Source organism: Bubalus kerabau, chromosome 21 (assembly GCF_029407905.1).
Source record: "Bubalus kerabau isolate K-KA32 ecotype Philippines breed swamp buffalo chromosome 21, PCC_UOA_SB_1v2, whole genome shotgun sequence".
Taxonomy (NCBI): Eukaryota; Metazoa; Chordata; class Mammalia; order Artiodactyla; family Bovidae; genus Bubalus; species Bubalus kerabau.
In genome coordinates this window covers 32,794,802-32,808,408 of record NC_073644.1, presented here as the reverse complement: position 1 = coordinate 32,808,408, position 13,607 = coordinate 32,794,802, and the positions used below count along the sequence as shown (strand labels likewise).

Sequence of the window (13,607 nt, the reverse complement as noted above, 5' to 3'; positions counted from 1 at the left end):
GCACGAATCCTGGAGAGGGTTGCCATTCCTTCCTCCAGGGGATCTTCCCAACCCAGCGATCGAACCTGCGTCTCTTATGTCTCCTGCATTGGCAGGCAGGTTCTTTACCACTACCGCCACCTGGGAAGGTGGACTTAACTTCTCAATGATAGCAGGACCTGAGTTTTTCATATAAACTAAAGGAAGAAGTTGCTTTTCAGGGAGATAGACCAATATATAAAGGCATTACAAAATCTAGTGAGTTTGGTGGGGCACTATAGCTGAAAAAAGTGACATGATTCGAAAATAGGATAATGTAGACATGGGTGACTAAGAAAGAGAGCCAGAGAATTTTAAAAGCTTCATAGCAATATATTTACTTCCAAATGTCCTCAAAAGACAAATGAAACCCAGCATGTAATTAACTATCATGTAGATATAATATTGACATTGTAGATAAATAACTAAAATCATAGAAAAACAATTCATGATACCTTTGTAAGTGAAAAGGGCAGCTTATAAAACTGCTGGAACATACAGTCTGCTAAATATTGCAGTTTCACCCCTCTCGTCAAACTGTAGGACTGCATTCTGCCTTCCTTATGATTGGTGGCTCAGACGGTAAAGTGTCTGTCTACAACGTGAGAGACCTGGATTCGATCCCTGGGTTGGGAAGATTCCCTGGAGAAGGAAATGGCAACCCACTCCAGTACCCTTGCCTTGAAAATCCCATGGATGGAGGAGCTTGGTGCAGGCTGCTATCCATGGGGCCGCACAGAGTCGGGCACGACTGAGCAACTTCACTTCACTTGTCACTAGTGCAAAAAAAAACCAACAACAGACAAACAAGAACAACCCTAGAGCGCTGAAGAGGGAACAGGTGGGGAACTGCCCTCAGTCCAGTGGTTTGGGCACTGCGTGCTCACTGCCAAGGGCCTGGATTCAATCTCTGGTTGGGGAAGAAAGATCCCACAAGCCCCGGGGAACAGCTCAACAAAAGGCAATGGGCAACAGAATGTTAGGAAGTCATTTTGATCTTTCCACTTCTTCTGAGTAAGCAGGATTCCCATTATAATGCTGGCAACAATATAAAACAGAATTGATCAAATTGGTATTGAAATATTACTTTTTACAGTAGCAATCTCTGTACTTAATTATGTCCAACACTGAAGACTACTTCTAGTATGACAAAATCCTGCAACAGAAACTTAGACAAATAGTTTGGCATTGCTTTATAGTCTACAAACTGTCTTGATATATTTTCAAATTAGTAATTTTATGATGAGACCATAAAACATAGATTGTCTTATTATTACTATTGTTATTTGCTGTTACCTGGATGAAATCTTTTCTCTGTTGTCACCTATATATTACATTATTTCTAAATTCCCTTCTCTGCTCATCCCAGTAATAATAATGCCCTTGTAAGAGTATAATAATTATAGAGCATCCTGCTTCCTTGCACTGGATATGTTGGGTAGTTATTTTTATTAATAATTAGCCAGACAGTCAATAACTATTTGGAAGATTGACTTTTCCCCTTCACTATACACTATCTAGACATTTGGTATGCTGCCATTCTATAATGTCTCTTATAGAAAGGATAATATTGCTTTCCATAAAATAGCAAAATTCTAAGGCTAACATAATCCTCTATAAAACACTAGAAATATGTGTATATTCTAAAATGAATACAATTTGTTTCTTATGGATCGCAAAGTTTGTGAGCCAGGCACATAAGGCTGGCTTCAAGCAATCTCATGCAAATATTTATTAAGTTTTACTATGTGCGCCCTCTCTTTGCTCTTGTTTCACATTTCAGCCCATCTGTGCTTTGCCTGCAACCATTTACCAGAGAAACAACATGAAACAGCAAAGGTGCTCATCTACAAATCTTGGTTTAAAAATGAGAAATAAATTAAACTTGCAAAAATATCTACTGACAAAAATCATAGCATAAGCTCTTAAGGCATCTCCAAAGACTCACCACAAAACAGTGCTCATATGAAAATATCAAAGTGACTGCCGTAAGGTAGTCATTGAAATATGTATGGTTAAACTGAGAAGCCTGAAATGATGGCAACAAAGCAAAGTAGGAATAATATATAACTCCGAAGGTTAGAATCCCATAAAAAAGGCAGGAAATATAACAAAATATGTTAAAAAAAAAAGTTGTGAGATTGAAGGGCATTACAGAATTATGAATAATTAGTGATGCTTTTGGGCTTCCCAGGTGGTGCTAGTGGTAAAGAACCCACCTGTCAATGTAGGAGACACAAGGGACACAGGTTCAATCCCTGGGTCAGAAAGATCTCCTGGAGGAGGACATGGCAACTCATTCCAGTATTCTTGCCTCAAGAATCCCATGGACAGAGGAGCCTGGATGGCTACAGTCCATGGTTTGCAAAGTGTGGGACATGACTGAAGTGACTTGGCATGCGTGCATGCAGTGATGCTTTTAATGCTATTATTGTACTGGTTAATTTAAATTAATTTAGTTAACTAAGCAATGAAGAGGATGTCTAGTTAAATCTAGTAAAGGGACAGATTAAATGCATGTATTCCTTCCTCAAACTCCTGTAAAATGAAACTGAAAAAGGTAGAGGGGGGAAAAAAGAACTTGCAAAGACATAAGGGAAGAAATGATTACTCGAAAGAGAGAATAATAAAATTGTAGAAGATAAAATGCAGGCAGAAGAGCGATAACCAACTTAAAAGACCACAAATGCTGAAATCAAATTATTCCCACAGATACCAACAAGAGGCAAGATGCTGTGCGCTGCAAGCCCAGGAAAAGTGAACTAGGTTCCCCAGAAGAGGAAAGGCAATGGTTAACCAGACAAAAAGCAGGCCAAAGAACAGGAAAATATGAAATGAACAAAAAAAAAAAATAGAAAAGAACTATAATTTACATCTTTAGAGAGATAAAAATTGGTTCCATCAAATGGCACAGGACCCTATATTTAATAAAGAAAGTAAAGGAAATCAGAGAGCAAACAAAAAAGCTCTTGCAAATGAAAAACATAACCAAACTGAAAACTCAACATACAGATTACAAGATACATTAAGATGACTTCTCAGAAGGACAAAAAGATGGAAAATTGAACATGAAAAAAAAGTCAGGAAATAGGATTAATCTAAGAGATTCAAAATCTTAATAACAGAAGAGATCCAGGCAGCAAGAACTGAGAAAAGGATCAATGGTGATAAAATTCAAGAAAACTTCAGGGACATGAGTTTCTAGATATAAAGGGATTACTGAGTATTTAACACAATGAATATGAAATAAACACACCAAGGGAAGCTGTATAGACAATTGAGAACACTAAGTATAAAGAAAAGATTCCACGGGTTACCAGAGAGAAACAAATGAGTGGATCACAACCAGATCACATCTAGAGGATCAAGAATTAGAGTAACATCAGACTTGTCAATAGCAACTATTAGAATAAGGCAATGGAGCAAGAATGCCTTCAAAATTCCCAAGGAAAATTATTTTCACTTAAAATTTTATTAAATGCTACCAAATTCTATCGAAGTCTCAATCAAAGGTGTGGTTAAAAGAAAACATTTTCAGGTAAGTTTTCAAAAAATTTACCTCCTAACAGGCTACAAGAGGACCCGACAAAGCAAGGGAATAAAACAAGAGGAAGAAATAAGATACAGGAAACAGGAGACCCAGAGAAGGAGAGGGATGATGTAAGAGAAATTTCTGGTCAGTAACGAAAAGATGAAAACTGTGTGCAGATTTTTTTGATGGTGAGCAGTTCAAACTGGAGCAGGACAGAGGCATGGCAGAAACTTTTTAAAAAGATAAAACTTGTAAACTAGCTAATCTGTCTGACCATCTTGACAGAATATTTAGATAGTGATGAAGAGTTTGCTTGAATCAGAGATAAACACTTAGAACATTAAGCAAACGATAGAGTAAGACACTATTAGGACTTCCCTGGTGGTCCAGTGACTAGGATTTAGTGCTCCCAATGCAGGGGGCTCAGGTTTAATCCCTGGTCAGGGAACTATTAATAAATCCCACATGCTGCAACTGGGAGTTCTCATGCCTCTAATAAGACCTGGCATAGCCAAATAAATTAAAAAAACAACAACAAAAAGATATTATTAACTTCAGGAAGTAAAAAAATACAGGAAAGGAAAATTAGATAAAACTGCGTAGTTAATACTGCAGATAATGAGACAGTCCTGACAACAAAAACACTGAGGATGTATCTAAACAAAACACTATCTCTATTGGGAGGACAGAAGGGTTTGAAGGACAAGTATGATTATATGTGGCAAGATGAGAAAGGAAAAGGACTAAACTCTCTTCTATCATGGTAGAAAGTCAATAGGTAAAGCCGAAAACTAAAACTTCAAGTTCCAAAATGTGGATATTGTTTTAGACAAGGAAATACCCCCCAAACATGAAAGTTCACCCAAATCATAACAGGTAGAGCCAGAATACAAAAACAAATGGGTTTTTCTGTCCTCAAATTACATGATTTCCACTAAACTTAAGTGAGAAAATAAAAGTGTTAGTTCCTCAGTCATCTCCTACTCTTTGTGACTCCATGGACTGCAGCCTACCAAGCTTCTCTGTCCATGGGATTTCCCAGACAAGAATACTGGAGCAGGTTGCCATTTCCTTCTCCAGGGGCTCTTCCTGACCCAGGGATCGAACCCATGACTTTTGCATAGCAGGCAGATTTTTTTTCCATTTGAGCCCAGGGAAACTTAAGTGTACCCTTCAAATAAAACTTACTGAGTGATGCCAAAATTATGAAACATTAAAATTTTCTCAAAACAAGCTGATTTACTTTTTTATTAGTTACCAAAAGTCAGAGCTGACTAAATAAACTGAAAACCTAAGTAAGATGTAAGGGGCTACTTGTCTTGAGAAAACATTCCATTTTTCAGCACTGGGAAATACTTTTACATTATTTATCCACATATCTTAGGAACTCACAAATGGGGACATCAACACAGAAATATTCTAACTGTTAATTGATCATTCAAGCAACCACAAAGAACTTTATTTCCTAGGGTTACAATTTATTCCTGCCATTGCAAAACACATCCTCTGAGTTCCAAACTTTGTCATGAAATGATCTGTTGACAATTCTGAAAGGTCTCATATCCCTGGCTTCTATTGTGATCTTTGATTGTTCAACCTTTAATGACCTCACCCACTTCCCTTTTTCTTTCTTTGGAGTTCTACTCTCTTTTCTCTTCTCCATCCCCCATGATATAATCAAGTTTCTGCAAAGATGAAAGCTTAATCCATGTTTCTAGTTCTAATAACTCACCTGTTCTCATCCCTTTTTCTAAATACTGACTGTACATTGTCCTATTTCTCACAGTTTCAAGACGCCCAAATTTCTTATACAATTGACCCCTGAACAACACAGGTTTGAACTGCATAGGTCCATTTGCACACAGAGTTTTTAAAAAAAAATAAATGTAGTATGTGTATTTTCATTCTATCAGATCAGATCAGTCGCTCAGTCGTGTCCGACTCTTTGCAACCCCATGAATCGCAGCACGCCAGGCCTCCCTGTCCATCACCAACTCCCGGAGTTCACTCAGACTCACATCCATGGAGTCAGTGATGCCATCCAGCCATCTCATTCTCTGTCGTCCCCTTCTCCTCCTGCCCCCAATCCCTCCCAGCATCAGGGTCTTTTCCAATGAATCAACTCTTTGCATGAGGTGGCCAAAGTACTGGAGTTTCAGCTTTAGCATCATTCCTTCCAAAGAAATCCCAGGGCTGATCTTCAGAATGGACTGGTTGGATCTCCTTGCAGTCCAAGGAACTCTCAAGAGTCTTCTCCAACACCACAGTTCAAAAGCATCAATCATTCTATAGATCTTAATTAATAAAGTTCAGGAGAATATTTGTGTTTGATTAAAGATCACAACATGTGGAATCAGAAAAAGTAGGATTTGAGTCCTGATTCTGCCCATATGGTTTCAGCTTCCTGCCCTTGGGTTAGTCATTTATCAATTCCTTTATTTTTGAGGCTGAGATAGCAGTGTGCAGATTTTTGACTGTGCAAGGGTTGGCACTCCTAACCCTCATGTTGTTGTTCAAGGGTCAAGCGTAATAACTAAAAAGGCCCTTTCTGATCTACCTCTTGACTACTCTTTTAATCGCTCATAACTCTGAAGCCCCTGGTGATTCAGACAGTAAAGAATGTGCCTGCAATACAGGAGGCCCAGGTTCTACCTTTGGGTATGGAAGAGCTCCTAGAGAAGGGAATGGCAACCCACTCCAGTATTCTTGCCTGGGAAATCCCATGGACAGAGGAGCCTGGTGGGCTATATCCGTGGGGCTGCAAAGAGTTGTACACGACTGAGCGACTGAACACTTTCACACCTCTACTCAAACTCTACTCTCAAGGTGCAGGCTAAACTATTTAAGTTTGTAAGAACTAACTGTATTCTCTTTTGTCCTTGGGCACATGAACATTCTCATCTTTCTCTTTCAGACCCTCACCAACCTCAAGCTGGTCTCTGTTCTTTAGGACTCAACTTTAAAGTGAAACTCATGGTACTCTCATGCCAAATACACTGCGTTAAACACAGTGAATGGGGTATAAATACGTGTTTCATAAATGAATATAAGGACTTCTGGATAAATAACTTACCTCCAGATAATTTCTTCAGTTCAATGGAAATAATGCTGCCTCAATCTTTCTTAAATACTGCTTATTCAATGTTTTCCTTTGCTTAAAATATACACACTAGTATATATAAAATAGATAACCAACAAGGACTTACTATTTGGCACAGGGAACTATGCTTAATATTGTGTAATAACCTATCTTGGAAAATCTACCTACTAGGCTCTACTTAAGTTGGTAAACATAATTTTGCAACCTCATTTTCTGTTGCTCCCCAATGTAAAGCCTTCTGTCTACTGACTCCTGAGTGCTCCACACTCATCTCTACATCCATCAGTTTGTTTTCACTCTTTATTCCATTTTTCACAGGACTTTTCCCATTTTGACTTTCTATCCTACAAAGCCAGCTTTTCCCATAACAACTTCTTTGAATCATTCTAGCCCATATTAATGGTAATAGCAACACTTTAGTCATTCATGAAATATATTTTAATGATTTGTTATTTGACAGGCACTGTGTAGATACTGGGACACAAAAGTTAGCCAAGAGAGTGCAAGAAAAACAAATTAAACATTGGATTAAGAAGTGTGACAAGTACTAAAAGCAAGAGTCAATGTACTGAATACAGGTTATAACAACCAGCAGATCTCCTTTACACATGTTGGTCAGAGAAGGCATCTTTGAAGGGGTGATGTTTAAGGAGATCTGAAGTACAAGAAGGACAACAGTTCAGTTCAGTCACTCAGTCCTGTCCAACTTTTTGTGACTCCATGGACTGCAGCACACCAGGCCTCCCTGTCCATCACCAACTCCAGGAGTTTACTCAAACTCATGTCCTTTGAGTTGGTGATGCATTCCAACCATCTCACCCTCTGTCACCCCCTCTCTTCCCACCTTCAATCTTTCCCAGCATCAGGGTCTTTTCAAATGAGTCAGTTCTTCACATCAGGTGGCCAAAGTATTAGAGTTTCAGCTTCAGCATCAGTCCTTCCAATGAATATTCAGGACAGATTTCCTTTAGGATGGACTGGTTGGATATCCTTGCAATCCAAAACATGGTCCACTGGAGAAGGGAATGGCAAACCACTTCAATATTCTTGCCTTGAGAACCCCATGAACAGTATGAAAAGGCAAAAAGATAGGACACTGAAAGATGAACTCCCCAGGTCGGTAGGTGCCCAGTATGCTACTGGAGATCAGTGGAGAAATAACTCCAGAAAGAATGAAGGGAAGGAGCCAAAGCAAAAATAATACCCAGCTGTGGATGTGACTGGTGATAGAAGCAAGGTCCGATGCTATAAAGAGCAACATTGCATAGGAACCTGGAATGTTAGGTCCATGAATCAAGGCAAATTGGAAGTGGTCAAACAAGAGATGGCAAGAGTGAATGTCAACATTTTAGGAATCAGCTAACTAAAATGGACTAGAATGGGTGAATTTAATTCAGATGACCATCATATCTACTACTCTGGGCAAGAATCCCTCAGAAGAAATGGAGTAGCCATCAGAGTCAACAAAAGAGTCCTAAATGCAGTACTTGGATGCAATCTCAAAAATGACAGAATGATCTCTGTTCGTTTCCAAGGCAAAGCATTCAATATCACGGTAATCAAAGTCCATGCCCCGATCAGTAATGCTGAAGAAGCTGAAGCTGAACAGTTCTATGAAGACCTATGAGACCTTCTAGAACTAACACCCAAAAAGGATGTCCTTTTCATTATAGGGGACTAGAATGCAAAAGTAGAAAGTCAGGAAATATCTGCAGTAACAGGCAAATTTGGCTTTGGAGTACAGAATGTAGCAGGTCGTAGCACTGGTCACAGCAAACACCCTTTTCCAACAACAAGAAGGACATAGTCGTGTGCAAAGATGTGGTGGTAAATGGAGAGAATTCTCCATAGAGTGAATCACATGTGAAAATACTCTGAAACAGAAAAGGACTTAGCATATCCTAGGAACTAAAAGAAGACAGTATGGCGAGCTTGATGAATAAAAGGAAAGCAGTCTAAAATGAGCTTGGAAAGATAGGTAAGGTCACCCAGTTCATAAGGGCAACTCTAAAAAGCAACAGATAATGATAGACTATTTATAATCAGAGGAGAGAAAAGATTAGATCTATGTCTTAAGATCACGTTTGCTGCTATATGACTAATGAACTGAAAAATTAATCAGCCAGGAAGGGGGCTGTTGCAGTCTACAAATACGGATAATGATGACTTGGACTGGGATAACAGCAGTAGAGATAGAAAGAAATGGAAAAACTTCAAATTAACTTTTGAGGTGACACTTGTGATAGGGGAAATCTTCAAAGAAGAGCAAGAGCTCAGAGTCGATCATGTTGAATTTTAGTATTTATGATAAAACCAAGTCAAGGTACTAGATAGGAAATTAAATATGCAGGTCATGATTTCTGGGCAGATCAATTTCTAAGATGGGTCTGGTTCTGCATAATCCCCTTCTCTTGAGTGTGAATAAGACCGGCAATTTGATTTTAATTAATAGCATATAAAAAAGGTAACAGACATTGCAGAATTAATGTCCTTAATCAATTGTGTTTGAGTTAATTAAACAAGAGATTACTTCAGCCAAGAGAAAGAAGGAAATCCTGCCATTTGCTATAATGTAGATGAACTTGGAGGATATCATGCTAAGTGAAATAAGCCAGACAGAGAAAGTCAAATACTGGATGATCTCACTTATATGTGGAATCTAGAGAGAGAGAGAGAAGATGAGAATGAGAATAGAATGGTGGCTACCAAAGGCTAGGGAGCTGGGGAAATGAAGAGTTGCTGGTCACACTTGTAAGATGAATAGAGCATGGCGACTATAATTAATAATATTGTATTGTTTACTTGAAATTTACAAAGACAGCATGTCTTAGTAGTCTCATCACACACACACAAATTATATGAGATCACGGATATGTGAATTAATGTGATTGTGGTAACCATCTCAAAACAGGTATATCAAATCATCTGTTGTACACAAAGAAAAAGATAACAAAAACAAAAGCATCCTATGTGGGCCTGACTTGATCAGGTGACCTCCTTAAAAGAGGGTTAAGAACTTCCGTAAAGTTAAGAGATAGATACTCCCCTACTCACCCCGAAGAAGCAAAAAGCTAGCTGTGAATTTCCTTTGGAGAGGGATGGTCTCTAGGAGCTGAGGCCCTCAGACCAATTGCTGTCATGAACAGAATTCTGTCCATAAACTCAATGGGCCTGAAAGAACACCTCAGGCTTCAGAGGAAAAACGTGGCAGAGCCAACTGCCTGACTGCAGCCTTGTGGAATCTTAAGCAGAGGATTCAGTTAGGTTGTTCCTAACTTCACAACAAGGAAAGTTATCAGAGATACACAGAAATCTTACGTAATAATAAAGGGGTCAGTTATCTAAGAAGACATAATTCTTAATGCGTATGTCTGATGGAATTACAAGGAAAAACAGATGAATCCATTTTATAGTTGGAGACCTTAATACTCCTCTATTAAAAAAGCAGGCAGGAAATTAGTAAAGACACAGTTGAACCCTGGGCTTCCCTTGTGTCTCAGCTGGTAAAGAATCTGCCTGCCATGCCGGAGACCTGGGTTCAACGCCTGGGTTGAGAAGATCCCCTGGAGAAAGAAAAGGCTATCCACTCCAGTATTCTGGCCGGGACAATTCTATGGACCATATAGTCCATGGGGTTGCAAAGAGTCGGACACGACTGAGCAACTTTCACTCACTCACTCACTCAGTTGAACTCTGTAATACCATCAGTCAACTGGATATAATAGATTTCTACACTATTTTATCTAACAGTGACAAAAATACAGTCTTCTCAAACTCACACAGAACATTCACCAAGATAGACCACATTCCAGGCCATAAAACAGGCATTAAAAAGTTTAAAAGACTAGAAATCATAAAATAAAATATCTGTTCTCAGATCAGAATAGAATTAAATCAGAAATTGATAACAGAAAGATACATGGAAAAGTCCTGAAATACTTGGAGATTAAATATCATACTTCTAAATAAAATATGCATTGACCAAGAAATCTCAAGAGTAATTTAAAAATATTTTGAATTAAAAGTGAAAACATAACACCAAAATTTATAAGATGAGGGGAATTTATAGCATTTAATACATATTTTATCTAAAATCAATTGTTTATGCAACCCCGGCTGTCAGGGCGTGAGTCCTGCTCCATGTCTACCACCCTCAGCAACGCCTGCATTATGGTCGCCCCACTGCAGCTGCGGGCTCTGCTCTTTGCGATCAACACACTATTGCGCAAACACCGCTACCACACAGCACTGGCCATGCTTAAGGGCTTCCAGAACGGGGCAGTCTATGGAGCCAAAATCCAGGCCCCTCACAGCGCTGGTCATGACCTTTCTTTTCCGGAGTGGCAGCCTCCGGGAGAAGCTGCGTGCCATCCCTGCAGGCCACGTACACCCACTCCTGGAACCTGGCCAGGTTTGTGTTACTCTACAAGGGACTCTGCGCCCTGCAGTCCCATGTCCAGGGTGAGACCTACCAGGCACACTCATTCGTGTCTGCCTTCATCGGGGGCTTGCTGGTGTTTGGAAACAACAGTAACGTCAACAGCCAGATCAGCATGTACCTGCTATCCCATGTCCTATTTGCCCTTTGCCGCCTGGGCATGGAGAAGGGCTTCATCCCTGAACACAGGTTGGACCCGTTTCCATGGTTCACAGGGCTGGTGTGGGGGCTGGTGCTGTGGCTCTTCGAGTGCCACCGGCCAATCCTGCAGCCCTCGCTGCAGTCGTCCATGACCTACTTGTACGAAGACAGCAACGTGTGGCACGAACTCTCGGACTTCCTTATCTACAACAAGAGCCAATCCTCCAGGTAACGGGGCCCCCAGGTGCTCAGGAAGGCTCCTGCACCCCAGTCGGGTGACAGAGGTGTCCAGCCGCGGTTTGAGATTGGCTCCACCTGCTAACCATCCCAAGAGGCTCCTACCTCTTCAAGATCTGGGGTCTTAGACTCTAACTTTTGTTAGCCCAGGGCTCCATTTGGCGAAATGGAAGCACTGATTATCAGTTCTCATTAGGTACTCTTGAATAGTGAAACGAGCCACCGAATCAGGCTGAGGAGCCTTGGGCACGGTGATGGCTGCTGACTCTTGAGAGACCAGGGAAGGTCACACCCCACCCTGGGCCTCAGGGATCATCGAGCCCAGACGAGGGCACTGAAGTCTCTTTCTGGTGGGTATGTTCTCTGACCATTCTTCTGTAAAAGAGGGCTTCTGGCTGATGGGCAGTGGGTTGCAAAAATGCATTTTTAGACAATACTCAGTTCCTTGCCTTGGGTGTTCTATTGTAGAAGCTCCAGTGTTTCCACTGTCCAACAGAAACACAGTGTGAGACATATGTGACTGAGCTTTTTTTAGCAGCCACAGTTTTTAAAAAGTGGAGGGAATTCCTGGTGGTCCAGTGGTTAGGACTCCGCTGTCACTGCCAAGGGCATGGGTTCTATCCCTGGTTGGGGAGCTAAGATCCCACATGCCACGAGGTATGGCCAAAAAAAAAAAAATGTGGGGAGAGAAAGAAGCAGAGGAGATTAACCTTAATTATATCTTTGAACCCAGTATTTCTCAAATGTTATCATTTTAATGTGTATTAAATATAAAAATTAATAAGATATTTTACATTCTATTTTTCTTATACTAAGTCATCAGAATCAGGTGTGTGTTTTACACTTTCAGCATTTTTCGATTTGGACCAGTCACATTTCAAGTGCTCAGCAGCCACATGTGGCTAGTGGCTGCTGTATTGGACAGCACAGATTAGAACGTTCTATCCTCACAGAAAATTCTAGTGGACAGTACAGATACAGAGCTGGAGGACCTGGGTTTGAGTCCCCACTGGACTGCTGTGTAACCTTGGGGAAGATTCTTCTCAGAGGCTCAGTTTCTACTAAAGTGAGGATAAACATAGTAAAAAAAAAAAAAATCAATTGTTTAAACTCCTGCCTTAGGAAACTAGAAAAATACCAAGTAATTTCCAAAGTAAGAAGAAGAACAGAAATAATAAAAAAAATAAGAATGGAAATCATGAAATTGAAAACAAGAAATCAGCAGAGTATCACCAAAACCACAGCTGTTTCTTTGAAAAGACCAATAAAATCAGGTAATCTCTAGCCAGACTAATTAAGACTAGTTAAAAGGAAGAGGATACATATTGCTATTATTAGAAATGAAAGAGAGGACATCAGTACCTATCCCATGGAAATTCCAAGGATAATAAAGGAATGTTAGGAACAACTATATGTCTACAAATTTGATAATTTAGGTGAAATGGGCCAATTCCTTGAAAAATACAATCTGCCAAAATTCACACAAGACATGACAATGTGAATAGATTAGGTATACATCCACCAAAGACACTGTGTCAATAATTAGTAACCTTACAAAACAGAAAGTATCAGGTTCAAATGGGTTCACTGGTGAATTCTATCAAACATTAAAGGAAGAAATTATACCAATTCTCTACATTTTCTTTCAAAAGATAGAAGCAGAGGGAACAATCTCTAACTCAGTCACTGAGGCTAGTACTACACTAATACCAAACAAAGCCAGTATAAAAAAAAAATTACAGACCAATATCTCTCATAAATGTAGATGTAAAAATATTCAATAAAATATCAGCAAATCAAATCCAACAATGTATAAAAAGAATTATCAATATATTTCATGACAAGTGGATTTATCCCATGCATGCAAGGCTGATTCAACATTCAAAACTCAATTAATGTAACCCATCACATAAACAGATGAAAAAAGAAACATCACACGAGCATATCTACAGAAGCAGAAAAAGCATCTGACAAGCTCCAACACTCATTCATGATAAAAACTATCAGTAAACCAAGAATAAAGAACTTCCTCAACTTGATGAAGAAAGATACAAAAGACCTCTGGCTAACATGAGTGAGAAACCTGCTTTCTCAGTAAGATCAGGAACAAGGCAAGGATGTCTCCTCTCACCACTGCATTT

General features: G+C 39.6%; 1 pseudogene; it reads left to right on the top strand.

Moving 5' to 3' along the window:
• Window positions 1-10,820: 10,820 nt before the first annotated feature.
• On the top strand, window positions 10,821-11,484 carry LOC129636162 (peroxisomal membrane protein 4-like; annotated as a pseudogene).
• The last annotated feature ends 2,123 nt before the right edge of the window (window positions 11,485-13,607 follow it).